Genomic DNA, 16388 nt, shown 5'->3' with positions numbered 1-16388 from the left:
TTACTAAGAAGGCTCTAGATTGGCACTTACTCTATGGTTAGTATAGCCTGATTTTTTTTTTTTAACAATTCAATGATTTTATAGAATTGTGTCACCATCACCACAATCCAGTTTAAGAACATTTCCATCATCCCCAAAAACTCCTTTGTGCCATTTACAGTCAATTCCAGCTTCTATCTTCAGTCTTGGGCAGACACTGACCTGCTTTCTGATGATAAATTTGCATTTTCTAGACATTGCAAATAAATTAAGTAGCCCCTTTGTTTCTGGCTTCTTTCATTTAGCACATTTTTAACAATATATTTTGTAACATGCATCAGCAGTTCATTCCTTTTAGTTGCTGAATATACAGTTGCATTGTATGGATATATTCATTTTTGTTTATCCAGTCACCAACTGAAGAACATTTAGATTGTTTCTCATTGGTTAGCTATTATAAATAATGCTGCTGTGAACATTTGCGTACATATCTTTGTGTAGACCTATGTTTTTATTTCTCTTGGGTAGATTTCTAGAAGTGGATTTGCTAGGTTGAATGGTAAACTTATGTTTAACACTTTAAGGAACTGCCAAAATGTTATTCATAGTAGCTGTGCCTTTTCATTCCCACAAGAACGCATGAAGTTTCCTGTTTTTCCACATCCTTGTCAACACTTGGTATTGTCTGACATTTTATTGCAGCCATTTCAGTGGGTGTGTAGTGGTATGTCATTTTTGTTTCAACGCATATTTCCCTAATGGCAAATTTTACTCAACATGTGCTTATCAGCCATTCATGGATCTTTTTTGTGTGTGTGTGTGGTATGTGGGCCTCTCACTGTTGTGGCCTCTCCCGTTGCGGAGCACAGGCTCCAGACGCTCAGGCTCAGTGGCCATGGCTCACAGGCCCAGCTGCTCCGCGGCATGTGGGATCTTCCCGGACCGGGGCACGAACCCGTGTCCCCTGCATCGGGAGGCGGACTCTCAACCACTGCGCCACAAGGGAAGCCCCACGGATCTTTTAAAAATGAAATGTGTATCAAATCTTTTGCTCACTTTTTCGTTCGGCTGTTAGCCCTACTTTTAAGGTGGCTTTCCTATGATTTCAACAGAATGCCTGGGGGAATTCAGTGAAATGACTCCACTCTGGTCAGAACTCCGGTGCCCCCTTGCATAATGGTACCTCCAAGAGCCCACCCATTGCAACTGCCAGCCTGTCAGTGGCTCTTCTCTGATGGTAATCATGGAGTGTCGCTCTGAGCACACCCAGCTTAGCACCTGGCGAGAGACTCGCTCAAAGGAACGTCGTCTATGAGAGGCTCAAAGGAATGTCTATGCAGGTTTCTAAAGCCACTTCTCTGTGCAGCTTTCATCTCTGGATACCCTCCTCCATGAATTACAGATGACTCAGCAGCCCTGAACTCTGGTATCTGTTTCCTCCACCCAGAAGACCACTGCTCTCAGCCTGGGTTAAATTCCTTGTACTACAGTTTGGAAAGTGCCCCAGGCAGAAAGATAAGGTGAATGTAAGATGTCTCTACAGTCCTGTGTTTTTCTTCTCCTAAGAACCGTAGACCTGTGTGGTATATTGTTCAATGTCTGAAAACAATTATTTCATATATTTTGTCCAGGTTGATAGTTGATTACTCAGGGAATTAAATCCAATACCTGTTACTTAGTCATATCCACAACCAGAAGTCCCTTCTTTTTAAATACTAAAAGGTTTATGTTTATCCTAGAAATTTTACTTTAAAAGTATGTATTCATAGAGAATATATATATGTATCTCCATCTCCACATACATTAATCTTTAGCCTGAAATATTTTGAAGACCTCCACTGCTTTTCTTTTCTTTTCTTTTTTTTTTTTTTGCGGTACGTGGGCCTCTCACTGTTGTGGCCTCTCCCGTTGCGGAGCACAGGCTCCGGACGCGCAGGCTCAGCGGCCATGGCTCACGGACCCAGCCGCTCTGCGGCATGTGGGATCCTCCCAGACCGGGGCACGAACCCGTGTCCTCTGCATCGGCAGGTGGTCTCTCAACCACTGCGCCACCAGGGAAGCCCTGCTTTTCATTTTTAAATAAATAATAGTTTCTTCTAGGAAGATTTTTAATTTTTATTTTTTTTGGGCCATGCCGCGTGGCCTATGGGATCAAACCCACGCCCCTGCAGTGGAATCACATTGTCTTAACCACTGGACCACCAGGGAAGTCCCTAGATTTTTAATTTTTAATTATTTTAATGCAATAAACTAATAATACATATTACCTTTCACTGAAACGTCTACTGTATGGAACGATAAAATAATCACTTATAAAAGTTTTGGTCTTATTGATGGAATTTAGTGAGTGTGAAGAGATTTTTTTTCCAATTCTAACTGCTTCATAGAAACAAAAAAAATGCATGCTAAAAGATTCCATCTGTGACAACAGTTTGATACACAAAAGGGCCACAGTTCAAATTGAAGAGGCTGTTCAAAGAGAAAATGGAAACATCAATAGCCTCATTATTCTGATGATAATGAAATTAAAATGTAAGTATAGTCTGCCAAAACTGGATTGTTAGTGAATGCCGTACTAATAGAGGACCACGAATACAGATCAAAATATACCTCATGTGCACGGCTGCAATAGTAGATGTTTGTCCGAGTCTGTATTTGGTATGATGATACATGACTGTAAGTACGTGCTAAAGAAAAAAAATTTTATATTTATGCCAAATGTTATTACAGGGATTAATATCTCAACTTTGGGTAGCTAACATTCTAGAAAATTCCAGATTAGCCCACAAATGGATCAGCTGTCTTCTCAATACAAAGGTTTGCAGAGATCCCAAACTAGGATCTTTGCTGAAAACACTCTGCCTATAGTCTCTTGAAGGCAAAAAAAGAAAGGCAATCCCATTAAATCTGTAACTGTTTCCCAACTGCAAGTACTTGACAGGAGGATGGTAACAGTCCCCTTTTAAATTCTGACAAATAGCTCACACATCCCCAAAAGATTATCAATGAATTCATATCAATAGTGTGATTTAGCCTACAATCCCTGCCAGTGTAATTTCTTAAAGTTATACTGAGCTTAATCATCTGAAATTCTTTAAAATTTATTTTTGCTAGCAATCTGTATTTCAAACCTTTTTTGCTTCACATCAAAAACTATGAGCATAGATTCTACCCCTTGTGTTTGTATCTCTAATTTCAAGGGATGTAAGAAAATTATTAAGATTATACTTCACTTTTATTCATATCCGTATATAAGCAGTGTGTGCTGGAATATGATGTTGAGTGGTGGTGGTTAGACAGGGTTTCCAGAAATGAGCTGAAATCCCTGTCCAATAATTAAAAGATCTTATCTTGTAAAAGTGAAAAATGATGAAAGTCGGCAAAAAGATTAGGAATCAGGGAACCTGAATTCTAGCCTAAGAAGGACAAAATTAAATTAAGTGATTATAACTTAGTTATCTCAGTATCCTTCTCATCTAAAAAGTGAGGGCTTTTATCTAAAAGATAATAGCCAAGAACTCCATAATGCAGCTTTGCAACCCAGACGTTTGCACAGAATATTTAATAAACAAGAGAAGTTGCTGGAACCAGTTTGCTCCACAGCAGAGTCATACCCTTTAAATGTGCCTTTCTGTCTGTCTGTCTGTCTCTCTCTCTCTCTCTCTCTCAGCTTGCTTCCTGAGACTTTTGTGTCAATGATTAATACTGCAGAGGACGTTAAGACCAGTACCAACAGCAGCTTTGTTGCACCATGTTTATGAATTCATCAGCTCTCAAGTATTCTTGCTTCTCAAAATGATTAAAACTGGACTTGGTAGCCTCCCAACATTTCTTTTGTTTTCCTTTGGCTTCATACTTTCCTAAAAGTGAAAAAAAAAAATCCTCTTAGCTGTTCTAGTTGAAAGTATTTCATCTTTTTAAATTTTCTCTTTTTAAATGTCCTGCAGCAAAGTCTCCCCCATAGATAACATTATACTGCAGTTTGGTCTCTGGCATTGTTCCTTGTTTCTTCACTTTAAAAAATTAGGTCTCCTTCTGTGCTAAGATGTATATCATTTTCTGAGTCACTGGGGAGGGCCACTATCTGAGCTGACACCTCATCCCCGCAGCAAGGACTCACACAGTGCCACACTCATTAGTAATCACAAGGAAATTCTGATGTGAATGGTGGCTACTTCTACTCATACAGCGCTGCTTATTTTATTAGGCGATTCTAATACAACTTCATCAGCTCTTCCTCACAAGGCTCTTTCGAGGCAGGCATGACAGACATTTCCTTTCAGAAGGAAGAAATGAAAGATCAAAATAGTGGGGGAGTTGCAGGGAGGACCCATTTTCTCCAGCCCCTGGTCAGGGACACAATCCACTAAGCCATTCTTCCTCCCTGAAGAAATAGGCGTTTCCTTCAGCTCTGAATTCAATTAAAACTTTGACATCTCTATGAAAATACTTGGCTTCATATTAATTCACACATGATCAGAACTTTTGCTCCTCGTTGGAAGAAGAACAAAAGATCTCTTAGAGGCGCCAATCATCTACCAGCGTTATGACCAGTGCACTGATGATTCTGATTTTTCTGCTTCACACCCTGAGGCATGGGATGAGGAAGTAATTTCTCAGTGTGATTCCTCAAATACCTTTCTTTGGCTCTTCTTTTTTCTTTTTTAAATGAAAGGGGAAATTTAAAGAACAAAATAGAAAAAAAGGGGTACGGCTATTACATGTGAATTGCTTTCTCTCTGACTTTTCAGCCTGACAGTTTCCTAGAAAAAATTTCTAAATATCTGCTTTAATCAGCATCTTAAATTGCTTTTCCCTTTGAAGTGATATTTTATTCTCTATTGTTAATACAGAAAGCACTTACGCTTTGTTCCTGGTGTATGGACTGTCTAATCCCCAAATCTTAGGAGCTGTGAATAAGCTACAGAATTACTGGATTTGGATATCTAGGGAATCAAGTTTTGGGAAAAGAAACACGAGGTATCTCATAGTTTCTATATCTTGGCTTGTCATAATCTCAGTGTGTTTCGGCAGATTTAAAAAAAAGCAGCTTTTCTTGTCTGTACTACAAAATACATTATCATTATCAAAAGAGGGGAAAAAAAGGATTTTTAAGGTGAGTCATCAAGATGTCAGCTTTCCCGTTTTATGACATGAGAAGAATCAAATCTGCACTAGACAAATATAGACTCTCACCTTTGCACACTTGCGTTAGCCCAATGGCATCCAGGATAATGCTCACATTTTCATGTGTTGATTTTAGCGAGGATGTCCATGCTTCGGCATGTGGCTCTATTTCTGTTGGCTCAAGAAGCTACTGGAAGTCCCCAAATACTTTTCCTTTGCATTACCTCAGTTCTCTGCAGTAACAGCTTGGATCAGGTTCATAAGCCAAGCTAAACATACATACAATCAGAGGTATAAATAGTCTCCACATTCGGAGTATCAGCTCTTACCTTGAATCTGACCCAGTTGCCAGCATTACTATACTATACTTACTACTACTAAGGAAATCGTATGTTGTTTATACCTGTACTTGATATAGCCTTTCAAGCCTATTCAACGTTAAACAGCATTTACAATTTAAAACAATCCTTTGCTGCAAATGAAAACAAAGATATGTTCATGTATTTAAATATAAATTTGTGTAAATTTCTGACATTGCAGAGAAGATCTGTAGTAATCTAGAAGGAAAAGAATCTGCGGCAGCTTCCGGGATAGATTGGGCCCCTGGCGCGGCCTAACACTATTGCATATCACAAATGGAAATTGTGATGAATGGAAATTATGTGGTGTTTATGAAATACAGGAAACACTGAATATCTTTTCTCATTTTTCATACCCAAACATCTATTTATAATTACTTGTTAAGAAATTTAGAAAACAATAGTAATTTGGGAGAAGCTGACAGGGCAAATCTGTAAGTGCTTATTAAACACCTAGTATAAACAGATACATTTTTCCCTCTAAAAATATTGAATGCTTATAATTATAGTTTATAAGAATAAAGGACTCTCTCTTCTCAGTAGATGAAGGTTCAAGTTTGTGAATCATTGCAAAAGTATATAAGAAAACAATTGAACTTACTTGAATTTAATATGCATATATTCAGCTTACCCAGTGTTGGCCTGGCAGCTGGAAGAGTATATGGGTGAAGAAAAGGGAAGACAAATACACAGTTGAAATGGGCTTACCTTTTCTAGAACCTTCGGCAAATATTTATCCATTCCAAGTCTCAGTTTCCTTAACTGAAGAGGACTGCTCACCTCATAGTGCTACTAAAAGGATTAAACAAACAAACAAATAATGTAAAGTGAATAACAGAACAACTGGCATGCAGTAACTGTTCATATATTTTAATAATTATTATTTTTATTATTTCACAAATGCTGCTCAATTCTTGAATGTATATTGATGTTGCTGTAAAGCTTATTGAAATTCTACATGTTAAATTTCATAGAAATAATTTCTAGTCTTTTCAAAGAAAATTCATGTCATAGCTCATTAGACTCCCATTCTGTTTTCTATCTTAATTTTTATTTTATTACATGAATGTAACATGAATACATTTTCCATTTTGGAAGCCTTAAAACATTACCTATAAGTGACTACTGTTGGGAGAAAAGCCTAAAGTCCATTGTAGAATTCTACTCAAATTTTGGTTTTGTTCACTTGTGCTACAAGAACACATTCCTTTCTAAACACATTACTTGTTAGTAATACTGTTAGAACAAACACCCACCATCCTCATGGAACAATAGGAAAAGTAACAATAAAAGCAGCAATCACGGGCTTCCCTGGTGGCGCAGTGGTTGAGAGTCCGCCTGCCGATGCAGGGAACATGGGTTCGTGCCCCGGTCCGGGAGGATCCCACATGCCGCGGAGCGGCTGGGCCCGTGAGCCATGGCCGCTGAGCCTGCGCGTCCGGAGCCTGTGCTCCGCAACGGGAGAGGGCACAACAGTGAGAGGCCCACGTACCGCAAAAAAAAAAAAAAAAAAAAAAGCAGCAATCACAAGAGGGATCTTGGTTTCACACCCTTCCTGCTTCCTCCCTTCCATCCTCACCTCTCCAGAGGATGACAAGGAGAAGTAAGCTTGGTGGTGACAGTGTTGGTCTGTATTTTTTAAGTAAGGTGGGGCTCATCTATTAAAAGGCAATGAGACCGAGGAATCAGTCTCTTCATTTTCCCCTCTGGCTCTGACCAAGATGAAATTATGCAGAACTAAAGTCCCCTTCTCATGGACTGTCCCAAAGCCTGTCCTGGCGGGGGGACGGGACAGGCAGGGCAGGTGAAAGTGATGGGAGGTGAGGGAGCAAGACCCCCGCAAGCCCATTTGGTTGTGAACCTAAGCCGCCTGCTCTGCCCCAGCCTTTATAAGTCATAAAGTTGACATTTTTGTGTCCATCCATGTATTCATGTTTTACATAGTGGAAAACAGGTGTATTCTTTGCTGGCCCCATAAAACCCAAGCATCCCCTGAAAACCTTCCCCACAATCCTCAGCTCCTCTCCAGCGATACCCAGTATCATTCCATGCCTTTTCCTTTTACATAAAGAGCTATGACTCCAAAAATCTATACTTCGTTTGTTTATGTCTCTCTATACGTATTTTTAAAATAGATTTATTTATTTTATTTATTTATATTTGGCTGTGTTGGGTCTCCTTTGCTGCACGCGGGCTTTCTCTAGTTGCTGCGAGCCGGGGCTACTCTTCGTTGCGGTGCACGGGCTTCTCATTGTGGTGGCTTCTCTTGTTGCGGAGCACGGGCTCTAGGCGCACGGACTTCAGTAGTTGTGGCATGTGGGCTCAGTAGTTGTGGCACACGGGCTTAGTTGCTCCACGGCATGTGGGACCTTCCCGGACCAGGGATCAAACCCATATCCCCTGCATTGGCAGGTGGATTCTTAACCACCACGTCACCAGAGAACTCCCACAAGCATAACTTTTATATCTCTTCTCTCAAGTACTTTGCTGACTTGGGAGACATACAAATTAAAAACAAAACCAAATACTCCTAAGCATAAAAATTCTCCTTATCATGTAGCCAACTCATTAGAGGTTTAGAGTGAAGGGATGTTGGATTGTCCGTCATTGTCTACTGGTGTCTAACTTTCATTTCCCCCAAATAATACCAATAAGTATAATAGTAATAATAGTAAGAGGTAACTGTGATTGAATGCTTATTACAGGCTAGGTAGGTGCTTTCCCAAACACCCATATGAGATCTCATTTAATCCTCACGCTGACTTCTGAGGCTGGTGTTCTTGTACCCATTTTATAGATCAGGAAATTGAGATACAGGGGGGCTCAGTGACCTCACATTTAGAAAGCTCATAGGTGGAGGGGGACAACTATAATCTCAGGCACCGTCTCTCCAGATCCCGTGCTGGCAGCCAGTGCGAATGTGGCCACTTTGTACTTTTTTAAAGGATGTATTTTTCCTGTTTGGACATTATTCTCCACATTTATTAAATGAGGAGATTGAAGGAGTTAGCTTGAGTTTGCTTTTTACACCTAAAATTCTGTGATTCTTAAAAACACACCCAAGACTTAAAAAAAAAATTACCTAGAATTGAACCATATCGCTCTCTGACTAATCAGCTGTTTTCAATCCCCACTTAAGCATCTAATTTGAATCTTCTCCTATCCTACTCTGGAGTAAGCTGCCAGGTAATGAAAAACGACCCCAATTCCAGAATAACTAGAGATGCTGAGAGACACCAGCCTAATTCTGCTGATGGGTTCCTCAAGCCTCTGGGAGGTTTAATCTTTATCCTACGCTGGTCTCTGGGCAGGTCTGGGGACGCCTGGGCCCAGCTGTGATGTCTGCAAAGAAAACCCTTGGTGCCAACTTGCTGCTAGGCCCTACCAAGGATAAAGGCGACCACAGGACAGCCCGGGGAAATGGGTACCTTCCCTTTGGGAGTGTGCTCCATCATCTGCAAATGTCACACACACCTTTTTTGCCAGCTGACAGCCCCTCTTCTCCTTGAAAATGAACAGGGATAACTTCCCCTTTTTGAACATTTAGACAGAAGAGTTCATGTAAGCTGCTAGAAATCACCTATTTGGTTTATTCATCTTACTTCGGCTTTGTCTGGTTTTCCTGCAAAGCAAAATGTTAGAAAACATTTTTAGCCTAATGCAGCATTTTAAAAAGGGTATCAGTGGTTTTCAACATAGTCACAGATAAAGATCTGACCATGGTCTTGCATGTGGTAAGTGCTTCATAAGTATTTGTTGGATGACTATCAGTATCTGTCCTATTGCAAAGCATTCAAAATCACTGAAAAACTCTAACAGTCAGAGCTAACATTTATTCAGATAATGTTATGCACCAGGAATTAACCGTTTTACATACTGTCTGCTTTAATCTTCCCCCAGACCCTGTGTGGTGGCTACTCACTTTTGCCCTAAATGTCAGATGAAAACCTTGAGGCATAGAAAATAAATCATTTGACAATTAGCTGATAAGTCATTGACCTGGAATTTAAATTTAGGCAATCTCTTCTTAAGATTGTCTGTTTCCGTATGCAATATGTTACTTGTTTCCATGTGTAATATTTAAAAATAAGAACAGAAAATTAAGCTTATGTTTTGATTGACAAACAAGCTATAGGACATCAGTACTATCTGTGCTAATAACATTGTTGCAATGGGTAGATCATGAACCTGAGATATGTTCTGCAAATCCCTTCTCCCTTGTCCATACCCCACGTGATCATAAATTTGTAAGATGATTTACAGCAATAAGGATACAATCTTATGGCCACTGAAATAAGCCTTGAGCAGAGACTGAACCAAAATTCAAACACATTTCAGCCAACAGATCTAAGGTTCCCTAACTCTGGACTGAATTAATGAGATGTGGAGGTTTTACAAATCATTTATTTACAAATCTTTCACATCACAAATCATTTACAAATACTTTCAGCATGTATTCTACATGTCGCAGAGAGAGCTATTTAAATAGCAACATAAAAACAACAGCAACGAAAGCTTTAAGTGCCTCTGAGAGACATTAATGAAAGTCTGTTATGAAATATTTAATCTATTTTAGCTGAAATTCTAAAGAATATATGTCCTTACCTACCTATAGCAGAAAGTTTAAATGTTTTGATGCCTGAATCTGTTTTGTCTTCCAAACCCCTCTTTTTTTGAAGGATTTAGAAAAATGACAACAAAGAGTTCGCAGGAATTTGTTTAGCTACAAAACAAAACAAACAAAACATTTTCCAGGATAGGCCCCTGGGGTCCCTGTGTCAGTTCTGATCTTTATCTCCATTTAAAGGACCTTCCGACCTGAAGGCATTCAGGGCTGCTTAAGCATCAAAGAGGACTGATGCACCATGTACTGAACATTTTACAACTATTTCCAACAGAGGCCGAGACAAAGAAAAATATATTTTATTAAACATTTAACTTCATGGCCATTAACAAAAAAAAGTCATTAATAATTTGGATCTGAAATTCATCTTTAAAAAAGTAAGTTTAAAAAATTATTTTATTTTTCTCCTCATAGATTAGTTTTTGGAATTCAGTTTCTTATCATCAAAATGATGAATTCAAAAGGTTGGAGCCCCTTTCTTACTATGAAGTGATGTCAGTTATTTTATTAGAATAGTTAATATATTCTTAATGAAGACTGGATCTTTCAATCAATAATGATTACGATTATACATGGCTGGTTATAAACGCAGACTCTGCTTGAAATCTTAAACTACTTCTAAGGAACCACTTTTAAGGAATATAAGTGTCAAAGTAACAAAAAATGTCTCACTGTATAAGGTATAAAGATGTTCTGAAATAACTAAATTCAAATGTATCAAAGGATACAACTGTTGAATCAAACCCAGTCTTAACATTTGACCCTTCAGGGGAAAAATAAGCCTTGCTATTAGCAAAGAAAACTAGGCATGCCTGGCTAATTGACTGATCCCAAAGCTGGCTTTTCTTTCCATGACTGACCTTCAGGAATGTGAAGTCTTCTTGTCTTTCACCTACAAGGTTTCCTTAGATCCCATTTGGCAACATTCATAGGTAAATAACTAAACACGCTGTCTTTCAAGTAACTGAAAACAATGAATGCAAGATGTCTTGTCTCAAGCAAAACCAACTTCCAACAAGTGTCTATTGGTCTTTATATCTTTATAAAACCCACGAATATCTGAACATCATAAAAGGTATCTAATTTTTCACTTCTATATTCCAGATACCAAAATTAAGAAAAAAAGTTAAATTTTATATAGTTAACCTCTATTGGTTTATCCTGAGATATGGAATCATTTGCTAAATAGATCAATTATTTTCCTCACGGCTTTTGTAAAAAGAATTTATAAATGTCTTCATTTCCTTTTAAATTCCTATCTTTGCTTTCTTTACATTATTTTTAAATCGGTACCTTGGAAAAATAGTACAATTTGATGTCCCCTCTCATAAGAGAAATATGTTTAAATAATTTTCCTTTCTATCAAAAGTAATGGAAAATTGTTCTATTTCTTTCTGGAAATATTTCTGAAAGGATCAAGTTCAGAGACTTAATAACATTATGTTATGCTGTGCTCAGACCTTGTCTACACCCTAAACAATGTGAATCCACACTCAACTCTCCTCCTTTCAATTTAACTTTTATCATCATAATATGATATGTAACAGACTTTTTTCTCAATAATGAGTAATAATTGAAACCTAATACACTTTGGAGATTTACATATTTTATGCTTGATTAGAATTGTCACTTTAGATTGCCATTTATCTCCTGCTATTTAAACTAAATATTTCCTCACTAAATATTTTTATGACTCCTATTATATCAATTATGAGAAAGGGTATAGAAAAAGGTTATAAAATCTATTAGCTATACAAATATGCCTGGCACTGGACATGTTCATTTCAGTAAGAAATTTAAATGGGATGATTTATGAATACTAAGTAGACTTTCACCTAGAAATGAATACAATACAACCCAATTACTATAAATCATTACTGAAAGCAGCATGGTAGAGTGGAAAAAACAGACCTAGTTCTAAATCACAGCGTCACTACTTAACTAGCTTTGTGACCCTGAGACATTTTCTCAAACATAAAATGCGGATAACATAATATGGTATTCGTTGTAATTGTTAAAATTAGAAATACTGCGTTATATATAATGCGATTTACCCATAAAATACCATTATGGTGTCAATGGAGCATAACTGTGTATAATCTCAAAGCTTAAATCTATACGAATACCTTTAAAGAAAATTTACCTAATTTTGAAAACGAATTTATCATATCCTGTTAAACCAGGAGATTTTCACATTTCATTTGAGGTTTCATCATAATTACCTGAATTCATTACGTCTTCTCAGAATGAGGTGTATCACCTGAGTGTGGGAGGGGGGAATAAAATTTTAAACTTCCTAGATCTTTAACTTCCGTTCTTCCATCATTTCCCCAACATGCACTCCCCATCTCTGCCACAATCAAGTGCCTCAAGAGAATAATTCTTCAGCGCCCTGAAATAAATCCTTATTTTCTAATGTAACCCTCAAGCATTATGGAATAAGAGAGCCCTAACTTCTCAGACAACAAAAGCAAGGCAATAAGAAAACTTTTGTTATTTTTCAGGGGGACTTTTAATTTAGAAAAGACTCAAACTACAAACTAAGCCACACTTGATCCATGACTTTGACAGAAACATCGGCTTGGTCTTTCTCCCTGATGTTAAAATGTGGGCGGATCACTGACTGGTCAGACTCTTGGGCTCTTCTTAGCTGCCTCTGTGCTTTGCCAGAGTACATCTGGTCCCCAGCACCCGAGCTCTTGGAAGTCGTGCTCTTTCAGAACTGGCTTCAGAATAAACTGGAGGGAAGAACACTTACACGTTTCCTCCCTGGTCGATCCTGCTATATCTTAAAGGATTGGTGTGAATAATACTAGAATTTTTAATCTTGCAGTCTCCCTTGACGATAACTATGTTCCTAATATTTGTTCCTGGTTCTTATGCAAATGAGTTTTAGTTTGTGAGCCCTGAATGCCCACTAGCTGCTTGCTGTGAGGTTAATCCTGGTTTTACACAAAAATTAAGGGAGACACAGGATTTCCCTAGTAGTCTGACTTCTTTTTTGATAATCCCCAAACTCTCTCCCTTACTGAAAGAAAAGGTAACTTTCTTATTATTAGTTACTACAATTATTCCTTATATTTCTGCTGCTGGGACTCTCCTGATGTGACTTCGTGGCTGAACCATCAGGGTGAACCATCTGGGCTGTTCTGCCTCCAGGACTTGGTGGCCTGGAAATGCACTCATTTGTCTCTATCTTGTTCAAGCTTGGAGTCCAGAAATCCCCGTCAGAAAGGATACTCCCATGATGCTCTGTTCATGAGGGTATAGAGTGTGGATGCTTTTTACCTGGGTCTAAGTATTGTATTTCTAATATCTCCAAAGTGATGCTTTGGGGAGGGGGTGAGGATGGCATGTGCTGAACTTTGTATAAAGGAAACGGCAACATTTAAAGATACAGTTTAATTTTTCAACACAAGTGGCAGAGCATCTGCTCATGTCATCTCTCCAGTAAGTCCAGTCTTCTTGGATGCTGGTCCTTATTTATTTGGATCATCAACAAATGTCTCCTATAATATATTGAGTTCACCAATTAAAGAGATACTGTGGCCAGCGTGGCAATGGATAACGTATTTGCTTTTCACGGTCGCTGCATTACTCCCCTTTCCTCTTCACTTTTGCTGTCCTATTTCCCCACCCCCCATAAATTCTCAGCACATTAATGATATGGCACTCCCTTCCCACCAACTCTGACCCACTGAGTGCCCTTTTCACATGAAGAGCCCCTGCCGTTCTAATCATCTTTAAATTCAGCCCTTGTTCTCTATAATGTTATCATGGCTTAGTTACATGCTGTGCTAAGCCCCAATAATGTTGTCTATTCCCTTTGTCTCCATACTCCTTTAAGCTTCTTGCACCTTTCCTTGTGTGTAATGCTGTTGTGCGTACAATCCTGGATTCGAGTACCAGCTCCAGCACCTGCAAGACCAAGTTTCATAACATTGTGAGATGCAGCCTCCTTGTCTCTAAAATGGGAGAATAACACCCGCCTGGAGCATTGATGACATTACAAATGACACATAGTAAGGATGAATATTGGTCCCCTTCCACAACCCTTCTGTCTGGAGTCCCTTTCCCTTCTATTTTTCACCTTAGCAAAGCCACTTCAAGGTCAAGAGTAATGTCACCTGTTCCATAAGCATCCCTGGATCTACTCAGCCCCGAGCTCTCCCCTCTGTGCTCACCTCCTGCTCTTGGTTGTAGCACTTTTATGCCCCTTATGATACGGTACTTTGTGCCTGGTTGTGCTCCTCCACTAGAACATAAGCTTCCTGAGGGTAAACACCATTTAACTTGCATTAAATTAGCATCTCCAAAGTGCTTCCTACCTCGTTGGTGCTAAATAAATATTTGTTGAAAGTCTGAATGGATCCTCTCTCTTCCACTTAGACCGGTTCCCGGGCATAATTTTAAATAACATATTCACCTCCACCTTCATTACTCTATTGTTCTGCTGTTTGGCATCATCTCTGTTCTAGAGTCCCAAATCCTACATCATCTCCTTCAAAAAGACAGCAATCCCCAACATACACAGCTCATTCTTTAATTATTAAGGCAATAACTTTTCTACCTTTCGAAATGTTTATAGTCTGTGGTTTCTGAGATGTATGTGGTCTAGTATTATTCTCCAGTTTCTATGGCCTAAATCTTAAGAAGGCCTGCTCCTCTAGGGTAGAAAGTGTGCTTTCTAATTCCTTTTGTATCTTGCATAGTAATGGAGTTGGTTTATACTTAAACTATTCCTGGGTTTTGGATGCCTGAGTCTTCTTCAAATCCACTCCTGATTCAGAGAAGAGGGAACACCTGAGGGCAGGTACCTCTGCTTTAACTCATGCCTACACTGCCTTGCACAGAATCTTATGTATGCACGGTTCTAGATGAACCCAATATACGTAACAGCCTCATGATTTTCAGATGATACAATCTGTAGAGAAAAATATTTTACTATTCTTGCTTTAAATTTATTCACTGCATATCTTTGGGGAGTTATGACAGCAAGGAGTTACTGTCATTAAAATACATATTCATATTATATATTAAATATATTATATATATATATACAATAACCTTTATTGAATATTAAATAGATAATTCTCCTAAGTCGTGGGAAGTCAGTTTGGGAGAAGATTCTTATTTTAGGGACATTTAATATCCCATGTTTCGAATGTATAGATGGTTTGGAAACAAAACTACTCCAACGAAAGTCACCTTTCTGGTGTTGCTTGATCTCAAAATGATCTCAAGTCGATCTCAAACTTCACCCTAAAACGTAATGCTACAAACAGAGAAGTGAAGAAGAGCATGTACTTTGCCCTGAGCACGCATCATGAAAGAAATGTTACTTATCTTGACAGTCTTCCAAGGAAAATAATGATCCCTAATCTTTGTTAAGCCCCACCATTTAAAATTCAGGTCAGAGATCAACTAATAAGAAAAGTGTTGTTTATACCTTTTCCGTGAAAGGAAAATCATGCCTATATTATGAGAAAAGATGAGAAACAAAATCTCTATATAAATATTATCAGTTGATCATCTCATTCTGAAATAATTATTGCTGTAGCCTAAAACTTAGAGAATAAAAATAACTACTTTAGTGCCATTGATTTATGTTAACTCATAGCAAACATTCATAAAACAGATGTACTAATCTGTAAAAACTAGACAAATGAACTTTTGTTCTTTTGCTATTTCCGACACGTCTGATGGTTTCAGTGGATTCATACAAGAAGGTATTGAAGTTGTTTCACATTATGGGTTTCACCTGTTTTGATAATAATTTAAAGAGATTTGCTGGGTCCTTGCATTCTAGTTCTCTACTGACCTGGGTCTTTCATGAGAGTACAACAAAATAAAAGTCAAATGTAGTTTCCCAGCTCTCTGGATTACTTGTAAGTAATTTATTCAAGTCATTATTTGTAAGTCATTAATATCTGAGAATGACTTGCTCCTTGGGAAAAGAAGACTCTGGAGAAACAGTTCAGAATTATCCCCTTATGTTTTGCTCACGGGACTATTTCAAAATATAATGGCACAAACTTTGATAATGTTTCTGAGTTAGCTGCATATTTCAAATGCTAGCAAAATATTTGAAAGCCACATGAAGGCATTATAGCCAGTGATACTAAAGATATGTGTACAATGTGATGAATCTTAAAAAGTCAAGAGTACAAAGTAAGCCTATGGTATGTTACGGCATTCTGAAATTTTCAAGGGAGGATCCAAGCATATCACAACATTTAGTATTTGGTTAAATACAGGAATTCTTCAAATTAAGAAAATTCTATTTATATAAACTAAAA

The sequence above is a fragment of the Grampus griseus genome (assembly GCF_964374135.1).
Source record: "Grampus griseus genome assembly, chromosome: 10".
Taxonomy (NCBI): domain Eukaryota; kingdom Metazoa; phylum Chordata; class Mammalia; order Artiodactyla; family Delphinidae; genus Grampus; species Grampus griseus.
This window is presented reverse-complemented; position numbering follows the sequence as displayed.